The 12,906-nt window shown below is 42.4% G+C and overlaps 1 long non-coding RNA gene across 1 annotated transcript; it reads left to right on the top strand.

Annotated features, from left to right (window-relative positions):
• Positions 1-10,333: 10,333 nt before the first annotated feature.
• Positions 10,334-11,471, top strand: LOC133218647 (uncharacterized). Its single transcript, XR_009727227.1, has 2 exons — positions 10,334-10,406; positions 10,760-11,471. It is a non-coding gene; the product is annotated as an uncharacterized LOC133218647 (long non-coding RNA).
• The last annotated feature ends 1,435 nt before the right edge of the window (positions 11,472-12,906 follow it).

Genomic DNA, 12,906 nt, shown 5'->3' with positions numbered 1-12,906 from the left:
AAAGTAGGTAGGTGGGTGTTACTTAATGTGACTTTTGCGAATGTCAGTGTGTATGTATAGTATACCTATGATATAGAACAGATTGGTTTGAAGCAGAAAACTTGTATTTATACTTCTTACAACCTTCAGTGAGAAGGGGGTCGCTCACCTAAGTGGCGTTACAATGGCATTCAGCTCAACCCAACTCTTTTCTAAAGGGACAAAGCCCAGGTGAAACCCAGTTATTGTCAGGTTGCCTTTAGGTCACTGTGTCAAAATGCCTGTGCCTCCATCTTTGCGGAATTCCGTCAGATCATCAACAGGACTCTGCATAGTGTAGTGCACTGAAGAGTATAAGTCATCAGAAGACTTATGCCTCTCCTGATATCTTAGTTCTTTGATTTTTCTTAAAGCCGGTGATGCATATATCTTTGTATATATTTACAAATCTCTCTGAAGCATTGCCCATTTCAGTTGTGTTTGCTGTTGATGTTTCTTTTCCCAACTTGCCTGACTTATAGGCAATATTCAATGTAAAGTTTTGTGAGACTACTTTATGAGATTATTATCAAGAAAGTTTTAGAAAGCAGGTTCCTTACTGGTTTTCCCAATCTCACTAACCTCTTCTGCAGTTATCTAAATTCTCACCTTGATGAGCTTCAAGCACATACATCCTAGTTTGCAAAGTTGCATTTACTAAAATAATCATTAATCGTAGTCATGTTGCTAACCTAGATTCCCTTCCTTGCTTTCGCCAGCTGTATCTAACAAAAAGTTGCTTGGTTTTCTTATTAGCATCTCTGCCTGAAGGATTCTTGCTGTGATGTTGCTGCTTACCTGTTGTGACAAGGCTGGTTCTCTGTCATGCAACTATTTGCAACTTGTGAGTTTTGACATCATGACAATTAAAAAGCAAGAGACACTGACTGGGATAAAAATAAGTGTAATAATGTCAAAAGGAATAGTAGAATTATGACAAATTATTATGAGTGAGAGACAGGAGTGACGGGATCTCAAAGGATGCATGAATTCTTAACATTTGTTTCTTTTTTCATGATGCATTTCTGGCTGTGGTGTCAACTCTTATGAATAACTATAGGAAAATTGACATTCAGGTTACCTCCTATAAGTCTTTGTTTAACAAAAAAGCCACTGGAAGTGAATCTTCAACACCTCCTTTTAGCTGCTCCTACATAAAACCTGTGTTTTATAAAGTTCTGTGCTTTCAGAAACCCAGATGGGAAACTTAGTATAAACTATAGGTATGGTTCTGTGTCTGAATGCAATGCTGAAATAATGTTGCACTTATGAAAGGATGAATTACTCCCCCCGCCCCCCATTAATTTACAGTCCTTTCAATAGATAACACCTTTTTTACACTCTGCTTAGCACTGTGTGTGTTGGAGTAATACAGCATGCAGTAACAGTACATTAGGGGTCAGGAAGGGTTCGTTTTATAATGAAGGTTCAGAGGAGTTTAACACTGTGAGTGAAAATTTCAAAGATACCCAGAGATGTTCAATCAACAAAATAACAAGGCTCAATAATTCAATTCACAGAGAAAAAACCCTCTCTGTGCCTCTCCATGACATTCTGCTGCACTGAAAATGTGTTGGAAAACATTTCTGTTAGCACAGCTCCTCTGTGAGGAGAGACGTTGCTCTTGCCCTGCATGAAATGACTAAACCCAAAGGTCTCTTTTCTGCAGTTAAGCCCTATGGTGGGATTTTCATTAACTTTATTTGATGCCTCCATGAGCGTGGAGTCTGCATCATCGTCTTACATCACTGTATTTTTGCTTTAGATGGCTGCCGAGAACTTGTGAGCTCAGACCAGGTAAAAACATCCTTCTGGGGAATTTGATGACATTCCCACTGAATGCACTAGCATGCGTGCTCCTTAGCACGTTTCATAGTACAGGTAAGATATAGCTGTTGATTTAAATGTCTATTAGTATTTTTCAGGGATTTCGTGAAGCGAGCGGGTCTAGGTTGAAGTACAGTAGCGAAAGCTTCGTGCTTACGGCAGAAATAACTGCTGCGAGAGACTTAATGTTTGCTGTCATGGAAACCTGTACCCTTGGAACATGACTAATGAGACCCAGGCTAAGGGAAAGGAAGAAGCTATTCTTGAAATTACTGTTCAGTGAACCCTAAGGAAGACCAATAATATACATTATCATAAATTACAGTTGTTTCAAGTTCTATTGTCTAGTCCACTTAACCTTGTCCTTTTATTTACTTATTTTACAGCTCGTTACCACATGTTTTCATACAAAGAATAAGACAGTTCAAAGCTAATCCTTTGCCCATCTAGAAATAAATAGTGTCTTATTTGCATTCCACTTTCCCAGAACAGTACAAAATTTGGCTGACTTTTGTGGAAAGGACACACTGGAACCAAACTTGTGGCTGGCCTGGAGAGCCACAGTAAGTTGAGGAATAGTTAGCAGTTTAGCTGGGATTTTTGCCTTTGGTTGTAGCTGTATGTTTTGAAGACAGTCCACATACATGAGGTAGGGAACATTTCTGTGTATATATCCATATGGAAAAATCCAATTACCCCTGTGTTTTAGTGCAGTAAGATTCCTGATTTCCTAAGCTGAAAGGAAACTCCTTTTAAAATTCCCACTGAGAATTCTCCTCTCTTTCAAAGCTTCCGTGTCTGTTGTAAAAAACAATGCTGAATGTAGAATCCCTAGTGGCACAGGGTTACAAATTCATTACGTCCACTTGCTGTGGATCTCAGTTGCTCTGTGGATCAGGATCGTGCATGAATAAATTGCCAGCAGCTCTGTGAGTCTCTGCTGTGTGGTGATCACAATTCAGGGTCCTCCTGGAATCTAACAGTGAGGAGTCAGCCTCAGCTGAGCCAAGCCAACAATGACACATCACAGAGGAGTATCATCTTCACAGAAGTTTCAGGTGAAAGAATATGTTCTATTTTATTTCTCAAGAGGGCTTGGGGCATGGTTCTAGGTGAGTATTACCCTGGGTTACACCTCTGAAAGAGCAATCTTGACAATGTGGCAAGAAAGGAGTATTCTGGGGAAAAGAGAAAAGAGCTGCCTGGGTTTGGAAGCTGACAGCTGCAATTGGGGAGAATGAGGGTTTTTTCTGGTGTCTGTTGTCAGTGACAAGGTGGTCCTTGTTCTCAGAGGAAAAACTGGCTTGGGTAATCAGATCTTGTTTGGCAACGACTGACACAGCGTTGTGTTGGCAATGATAGGAATGTTCTGGCAAAAAAGGGTACTGCAGAGAGCAATGAAATATCATAAATTATTTTTAAATACGGTAATAAAACATTGATTCATTTTGGCTGGGTTAATATGAGGAAACAGCAATATTTAAGATGACAGTTCTGAGTGATGATGAAATTAATTAATATGTCAAAAATGTTATGTCATAATCTATACTCTTGCATTTATGTTTGAGCCTGGCATAAGAGTGGAAGGACTAGAACATCAAGAAATCCTGTGCATCCTTCGGTCACAGGCAGGATCTGAGTGATGTTTTTCTAACTTCATTAAATCCGCCTGTGGTGGAGACCCCAAAATGTTCTTGGACAGTCTGTCCTGACAATTTCCCTCAGTTGAAATTCTCTTCCTGATGCCAGCTCCTTTACTGTGACACAAGCCTAGTACTGCTTGTGATATCAAGGATAGATACAGAAATACCTTGATTACGTTTTTCCTTGCAGCAGCCTTATAAGGGGTTCTCTGTTTTGCTTTCTAACTCCCAGGTACTGCTTAGGGAGCAATGAAGTACAAGGACAGCTATGCCTTCAGTAGAGGGGAGGGTACTGGTTGGTTTTACTCTTTATTCTGTTATGTGGATCATATTCTGTTGTGGCTCATTGGTAGTTGATCAGAAAATTGAAATAGCAGATAAATTGATGAAAACCAGAAGCACAATCATTTCCTTTTTCTCCTATTTTCTTACACTCTGTAACTGTTCGTAAACTGTGCATGAGACCTGGATTCAGAAAGTACTTTGGGGTGTCCTTTGTTGCAAGCATGCAAGAAAGCTCAGACTGCTTTAACAGGGCTACCTGCATTTTTTGAGGTTTAAATTACCCCCCCTGCCTTGCTTGCTCAGCACTGGGAAAACAGCTATTTCTGTTTAGGTGAAGAAAAGAGGAGTTCTCTTCACTGTTGCATGCTTTAATATAAAATTAATGAGAAATAAAGTTTGCTTTAATTTGAACAGGTAATGGCTGTTGTGGGAAGTTCCTGCACAACATTTTCTATCTGGAAAGCAGCAATTTGCTTTCCAGATGGAAATCTTGCCTCTGTCAAGCAGGGCTCTTCTGAGGGGAGGGGAAACTTAACAGATGGGTATGTTTTGAAGCCAACGCAAACAGGGAAGGGAGGCGTTACAAAAGGGATGACTTGAGCCTTGCCTGGCTTCTCTGCTGGGCTGCTGGGTCAGCAGGGCTGCGGCAGTCAGTGATGTGCTTCAGCTGTGCTGAAGTGGGAACATCTGGACACAGCTGTACCTGCGGCAGGGGCCCTGCGGAGGGGAAGGAGGGGTTCTGTGCTCACATTACTGTGCCTTTTCTCACCTCACAGCACAGTGCAGGCTGGGTTGCTGCCTGGCAGGCTGGGGCAGAAGTCGTCTGTCCTTTGTGCTTGTCCTTTGTCCCTGTGCTGCCATTCTGCACTGCAGGGTCCCACAGAGCATCCTGCTGGGGAGAGCTAGGAAGCGCAAAAGCCGTTGGTCTAACTTGCTTTTGCGGCGGCAGTAAGGGCTGGGCTGGAGCTCAGACCTGGTTCAACGCAACGTGGCTGTGCTACACCTAGGACTTAGCGTCGAAAAAATGTATCAACAAAGAATGTTTTTACTCTAAATGGTTAGTGTTTTACTGCATGGGAAAGGGCTAGAGCACACACAGAGACAGCGGATCTCTCAGGCGGGTGTTGGTCGCGTTAGTCCATTCAGCAAGCATCTGATCAGTGTCCCAAGCCTCTGTGCTGGCTTCCAGAAGAAATGGGAGATTAAATCCTTTGAGACATCAGGAATAGTGGACTCGTACACACAAGGGTTTGCCGTTGGTTGACTTGTCTTGCATATGCTAACAAAGCAGCCTGTGCATCCTGTGCTGATAATGTTTCCTAAATATTATAGCCACGTTGAAGCACCCAGTTCTTTCCTAAAAAATGGAAAAAAATCTGAGACCCTAAATATTTGGAGATAGCTCCAGTAGAGGAAAAAGAAACAGAAAAGCAAAGGGGTGCTTAGTGAGAGAGGACAGCCTCTGTTTTCCTTCTGTTCCTTAATGAGATACATGGGCCTTATTTGCTTGTAAGAAGGTACTGATGGCAAATATGTGGCTGTTGAGAGTATTCTTGTCATTGTTTTAAACTTATAACTTTCTGCAGCTGCGGAAGGCTGTATATGTGAGTAATAGTGCGACACACGTAAACAGGAGTGAAAGTGCTCCCTTTCTGCTCCAAGGTGATGCTGTCCAGGAAAGGAGGGAGGTCCTCCAGGGTTGTGGCACACCGGGCAGCAAGACATCTCTTAGTCAGGGATGACTGCCAAGAGCATTAGAGAGGTCCTCAGTGCCAGCTAGTGGTGGGATTGGGGGCAGCCTCTCCTACCTCCAGCGCTTCCATTAACTCCCCTTCATTTCACATCTCTTCCTTTATCTACTCACTTTTAACTGACTTTCCCCAGAGAGAATGAAAGGGTTTTTATCACCAGGGAAGACAGAGCAGTGGAGCCCAGGGGCTGTGTTCTGCTCAGTCCTCAGTTCCATCTGCCAGCACTTCTGCAACCTGTCCCTTTCTTATTCTTTCTGTCTCTGCCAAGAGTGCAAAGTCTTTTAGAAAGCCTTATTTGAGGGATGACCATATTTCTGGTATTGTATCCCTCATTTCTCCTTCTTAAGTAATTACAGTACTCAATTTAGCTCAGATGAATTCGGCAATACAGTGACGTTTTACATAGTGCATTACTACCACTAAGTAAGATGGTAGCTAGGTACTTTTTCAAACTGAAATGTTATTTAGGGTCTAAACTTGATATTATGAGGCATGTGCAAAATTCAAGTCTATTGGTACTTCATCGCTAAGTGATTCTAGAAAGATAAGCAGTAAGAGTATTTTCACTCCCATTTTAGAGTGCTCTGTTGTCCAGAGCTAACTCAGATACCCAGGGGTCATTTTTGTTGTGAACTTTCCCTTTGCTGCATATCTGAGAAAACAACTTCTGATTTGGCCTGCTGATAGACAGGGACCCCACTGAAAATCAAGCAGTCAAAGAGAGTCAAGGCTGAGAATATTGAGAAAGCCAAAAGGTCGGACAATGAACTATTTTCAGCAAAATGACATCAAGATTATGTTGATTTATAAAATCTATTTTTATTTGAAAAGTATGTCAGGCAGAGGCTTGTGTGTTACACTGTTTTTTCTGCACCTTTTCTGTCACGTATGTTTGGTCAGTCATTTCAGTCATCTTTGGGCTTTCATAGCTTATCTGTGGCCTGAACAAGTATCAGAAGCAGTGCAGGTGGGAGCGCAGCCATACACAACCAGCACTTTCCAGCTCTGGCACAAAGCCCGTGTGTGTGGATGTGCCCCACGTTGCCAATGCTCTCTTTCCAAACCTCCACTTTACTCCTTAATTGACTGCCTTTGCTGAAGAGATTGAGCTAACAGCAGTATTTCTGCTTCCAGCACGGTGCTGGGGAAGTCAGTAGCAGGCTGTAAGCGATGCTGTCCTCCAGGCAGCCGGGAACATGGAGCTAAATATATCTCCTGTCCCCTGCTGTGGCCCTTTGCAGCTCAAGAACAAGTGGTTGCAGCCTGGGATGCGCTGCTGCGGGAGCTGGGCTCCGAGGAGACTGAGGCTTGGCTTTGCAGCCTAAAGCTAGCAGAGAAAGTGAAACATCACAGATGCCAGTAATTAATCCCATGTAAGAGAAGAACTCAGATTACTCGGCTTGTTCTCCTCTCCATTGCTGTGCACAGTTTCCGAGTAAAATGCTGTTATCCATGCAACAGAAGGACTTGCCGTCTGGATTAAAAATCTGAATTCTAACTACACAGAAACAGCCCCTTTCTAGGTTACTTCTGCTTCTATCTTTCATGGCACTGGGCCCACCTTTCTGACGAAGAGAATCATGGCTGCGTTCACATATTTTTTCATGTCTGCACATTTCAGTTTACCTTTAGCAAGGAACAGAGGCACGGGAAGGGTCTTGAATTTGGCAGCACTGGACTTGATGCTGCTTCTCTGCATGTCTGTTTGGTCACCCTTATCGGGTGTTACTGGGAAGTATTGTTTGGGCACTTTCAAGGACTGCTTAACAACTACTTTGTGTTGTGTAAACATCTTGTGAAAGTACTCCCACCCTGCTCTGGGCATAGAGAGAGCTACGATGCCTGCTCACTGCCCTGCCAAGCTCCACTGAGTGGGGCAGTGCTCCTGTGAGATGCTCGAGAAGGGCTTCCCGAAAGGCCTAACGCTGGGGGTTTGTTTTGATTTTGAGTCGGTATCTAATAAACCAACTTGCCTGAGGAGGTACCTGGTTTTATGTTTCCAGTATTCACCAGAAAAGTTTACCCTTTGAAGGAGCTGTCAGTGCAATGTGCATGGTGTAACTCTTGAGGCAGAGATGACCCCTGACCAAGCCCCGTGTGTCTGGGAGGAAGTTCAGGCTGTTATGTTGATACCTTTTTTTATCTTTTTAATGAAACCTCCTTCCTGCCATTTCAGAGGAGAGGAGGGTTTGACGTCATGTGCTGATGAGTCACTGCTTTTAACAGGCCAGCAAGCGAGGATTGAGAGTGCTGTCTGGAGCAGCTGCTCTGTTAATCATTCACAAAAAGCCCAGAGAAAGCTCAAGGGGAATGCTTGTGAATAATTAAATTTTTGTTTTCATTATGAAGGCACAGTTGACTTACCTGGATCTGCTAGGATCCAGGTATTGGGAAGGGAAGCAGGACAATGATCTCACTGATTTATCGATGCCACTGTAAATAGCTTTTGGATAGTCATCGTTGTCAGTCAAGCATATACATGATTTAACAGCTTCATGTAAAGCTTATGTAATATAGCTCTGACCGTCAGCTACATCTCACTTGCTTCAACTACTTCAACCGTTGGGTATATTTTCTAGAAGAGAGTTCTTTGAGAAGCAAATGCCCTTGACAGGGCAAGACACAGATTTTACTGGAAGGCTGGAGATCTGGCGTATTTCATAGCCTGAAGTCAGAATCATAGAACAGTTAGGACTGGAAAGGACCTTAAGATCATCTAGTTCCATTCCCCCTGCCATAGGCAGGGACGCCTCACCCTAGGCCATGTTGCCCAAAGCTGTGTCCATCCTCATCTTGAACACTGCCAGGGATGGAACATTTATCACTTCTTTGGGCAACCTGTTCCAGTCGTATATTCTTAAAGGAAGCAGGTTTGCCCAGGTTTGTTCACTGATGGTTATCCTGCTCATAAACAGCTCCTGGGGATGACTCCATCGTTTTGACCTAGTGCTGGATCAGTATCTTGGCAGGATAAATTGCACTCATCCTTCTTGTGATGAGCTTCAAACTTCAGTTGCCAATACACAATGACCAGAGAGTTCATCAAATTCTTCTTTGGATGAGTAGGATTGTTATTTCAGACAAGGTCCGAACTGGATAAATTCCTACATGGTGAATTATTCACTACTCAAATCTTCCTTTTGTAGGTTGTTTAAGTGTCCTAGACAAGAGCTGCTGCCTTTTACCCAGTGGTAGAATAAGAAGGGCAGTTTTATTCCCAGAGCAATCCCACCCACTAAATGGTGAGTTGAAGCTGCTTTAGAACAGAAGCATACCACTTGGCTTTGACAAAATGTCAGGTTCAACTTCACCTACATAGCTGTAGTGCTGGGACCATTAGGGGAGTGGGATTGCCTGCAAACATTTAATTACCTATACCATGTGAGTAGGAAGTTGTTATTCTGACTGACAGAGGAATAATGAGGAAAAAAACACATTATGAAAACATTTGAATCTGAAGAATCTTTCTGTCTTAGAGCATTGTTTTATGGATTTATGGTATGCCACTGATGTGTGGGCAGAACCCAATTAGTTGCAGACATTGAAAGAGTAAACTTTTAAATAATTTGTTGAGAATGGAATATGTTTTCTTCCTTTAGCACTAGTGGCCAATTTACTGCATATTTGTCTTCTTTAACTGATTAGTAGAAAAGCTTAACTGATTGTGTCAACTTCTCCACACACACATTAGCCCCAAATTCTAAAGCTTCTTACCACAGCAAAATTCACTTATTCAGTGGGATGTGCTATTCTTGATAGATGGAAATAAATATTGGTAGATGAAACCAGATAGTATCACTGTGGAAGAAAGAGTTGTCCTAGAAATGCAATAGCTGATGATTTGCCATTTCTGTAATGAGACAATTTCCAGAGCTCATTTCTCAGTCTGCACCTGTGATGGCCAGTCTGGACCCTTTCAGAAGAGTTGGCCTCACTCCCTGAGCAAGTACATGGTTCCTGGTGGGGCAGGAGAGGTGGCTGGCTATTTAGATGTTTAGGGGAGACAGCAAAGGACCAGCAGAGAAGATATGTGTAATTTTATGGGGGGAGCAGTGGTTTCACTGGGTTGAAATCTGTGATGCCAGCAACATGTTGGCTGACTGTCCTGAGCTAGGAAACAAGAACCAGAAGAATGGGGAGAGAGGCGGGCTAACTAAGCAGCTGAGCTGTAGCTCTTCTGATGAGCAGCAGAATTAAATGAAGGCCAAAGGAATGCTAGAAAGGCTTCTCTGTAGAACTGGCATTGATGGAGAAAGCAAGTGGTCCCTGCTGAGGAGTTCAGGGATGGCTGGACTGGCTCTTTCTCAAGAGGACCAGAGATGAGCCTAAGTAAGTTGTAGGTCCTGGGACTGGGATAGCTGATGTGTCAGTGTGGTGAGTTTGGGGTTTTTAAGGTTTCTGTGCTGTCTGTAAATAAATGACAGATGATGGGTGAATCTGGGTCATCGCACAGCACAGGAGACCAGCCATGGAGAGACTGGAAACAAAGCAGGACTGAAGCATGAGAACAGTATGGAAAAAACAATCCTGTGCCCTTTTCACCAGGGTGACCTGGTATCTATCAGGGGACATGGGAGGGAAAAATTTGATCTTAGAATTTGAATTTAGAGCAGAAGCACTGAAGAAATTGTCAGTGAATGGGTTAAATTCAGTTTTTCAGATCATTGCCATGCTGTAGTGAATAGTGTTGTAATAGCAAACCCATGAATAGCAAAAAAAATAGCAAACCCATGAAAGGTACTATCAGAAGAGCTCAATTTACAGATTGTGACAATGGGAGGTTCTGCATGTAACCTGTCCCAATCCATCAGAGATCATGAACCAAGTGTCTGTCTTTCCCGCTGAATCACAGCCTGGGAAAAAGGATGCCCAAGGGTGCCTGGTTTGTAACTTTGGTCCTTTAGTACATCCGTACTGGAGTTCTTCTTTTTTAACTTCTGCCTTCCGAGCCTTGGAGATTCCTATGTTCAAAAAAAAATCCTATTAATTTTAAGGCTTGGAGAAACTTGTATATTGAAAGCTGTGATTCTCATAAATTGACATACATTATAGGTATAAACTGACAACATTATAGGTATACCTAGTTTTACTAATTACTCCAGATATTGTAAGATTCAGTGTCATGAGCCACTGAGTCTGGGACATGGATAGAGTCCAGTTTGAATACCAGTTTAGGGTGGTTGTTTATACTAGCAGTAGAAAAGGTATCAGGAAAGCAAATTGTGTTGTTTGCAGATGGAGCATATTTTGTATAGCATGCAATAGTAAAAGTCATCTTTCAGAGCAAAGTTGCTATTGAAAAGTTGAGAAATATGAAAAATGGAGGAAATCAAGCAGGAGCTTACAATGTATGAGCCAAATCAAAAGGAGGAAAGCATTTAAAAAAAACACTGTTTCTGAGGCCTCATGTCAAATGTTGGCTCTACCAAAGATGTTTTTTTTTTTCAGTTGCTCATTAAAAAGGATCCTACTGAAGAGATCTTGCTCCCTGAGAAATCAGACATGCTGTGTGGGCAAACATATTAAAAAGAAAAGTATTTCCAGAAAGATGTGAATGCAACAAAACAATAAAACCTGAAGAGGTTATTAAAAGCCACCCAGAGAAATTGGCCACATGAGGTGTATTAAAAAAGACTGAGAAGCAATCAGCAACAAGAAATCTTCTGGGACACCAAAGCCTAAGACTGAATGTAATCCTGATCACCTGCGAGCCTCTGATCTCCCTCTCCTGGAGTCCTTGCTATGTGGATGAAGACAGCTGATGGCCTTTACTCTGATGTTTCTGCAGCTGGAGGCATTCTCAGTGGGAAGGGCTGGCAGATTTCAAAACAAGTTTTCCCTATTCTCCAGTCACATTTTTTCTCCTAATTGCAAAGCCAGCATAGTTTGTTTTGTTGTTTTTTGAAATAACTGATTCAGCCAGCCATTAAATCTCTTGCTCTCTGTACACAGCAAAAAAATGTGAGTTTGTCTGGAAAAATAATAATTGGAGAAAAATTAACACAAGGGACCAAAACCATCTGCAATTGAATGATGGGTTCTGGAAGCATCCATCGGCCCAGGTCAACAGTAACAAGAAACTGTCCAGTAGGTACAAATATAAATTGTGATCTCAGGTCAGTGTTGCAGGAGAAGTATAAGGTCTGTGACACTGAAGGATTGGTATCCCTCCCACAGGCTCTCTCATCATAGCACAAGCCTGTCTGCTCGCCTGCCTTGGTGCTCATTAGTGATCACAGAGTTACGGGATAGGAAAAGCAGAACTGGCTGCTGGTCAAATAATCAGATTTCTTCCCTCACTTCTGACCTCTTGATTTGTGCTCAGGAGAGCTCATGCAGACTTCTCAAACCTGCTGGGTCTTGAGGGCTGCAGTCCCTATCTTACATGGCATAAGCATCAGGGCATTTATATAATGCCTTAGCCTATTACATTAAATGTGTCATTATTAATTATTGACAGAGCACTCACATATTGAATTGTGATGTTTCTGCTCTTTGATTCTTCTATAAGAAAAATAACAGTTTCCAAATTTAAATTTATAAAGCTTAAAGTTTTAAAGAGATGCCAGTTCTCCCATGCCTGCTTTCTTCTAAGGTCAGGAATAAGTTTCTCTTCCAGCTTCCATCCTTGATCTGGCACCACGTGATTTACAAAGGGCTCTATGTCCAGTGTAAGCTAACACATCAGATGACTCCAGTGCATCAGCTACAAGCTATTCTCACATGTTTGGTACCAAAGGCAGAAGCAGTTCTGACTTTGGTGCAGTTACTCACTACTGCCTGCTTCTCAGACCTGGGTAGTAGGCATCCTCCCAGTGAATCACGGCTTGAGTTGATGCTCATAAAGATAAAATACCTGTTGCACCCGCTTCCCTGGCAGCCTGATCTTCCTGTCATGAGCATCATCCTTCTGTGCATTGCAGCAGAGATTCTGAGCGTCCCTGTGAAGCTGTTCTGCATTTCAAGAGCATGGCACTTTGTCTCCTCAGAGAGACAAAGATGTGCCTTTCTCTTAGATCCCAGCCTACGGAGAAAACAAGGTCAACCTGATTGTTTCAGAACAGATGGCTTCCTTCCACGTAGTGGCATTTTCCTGGCTAAATGGAGCCTGACTATACTCACATATCAAATGCAGCTATATGTGGATTTATAAGTATAGTAGCAAATTACAAGGTTAGGAGAATTTAGAACTCTGAAAAATGAGCAATTTTTAAAAACAAAAAATCACTTTAAGTTACCTGTTTTCTTTATGTATAAGTCATCCTTTAAACTAAGCTAAGCTGGCAGGCAACAGGTCATTCCAGTCCCTCCTGGGGAAGGTTTTCAGTGAAAGTTGACTGGAAGCAACAACACAAGAAGACCTTGATGTATTCTGAGTCACC

Source organism: Neopsephotus bourkii, unplaced genomic scaffold (genome assembly GCF_033783945.1).
Source record: "Neopsephotus bourkii isolate Nb327-2 ecotype Australia unplaced genomic scaffold, CSIRO-AGI_Nbou_v1 NB_1279, whole genome shotgun sequence".
Taxonomy (NCBI): Eukaryota; Metazoa; Chordata; class Aves; order Psittaciformes; family Psittacidae; genus Neopsephotus; species Neopsephotus bourkii.
This window is presented reverse-complemented; position numbering and strand designations above follow the sequence as displayed.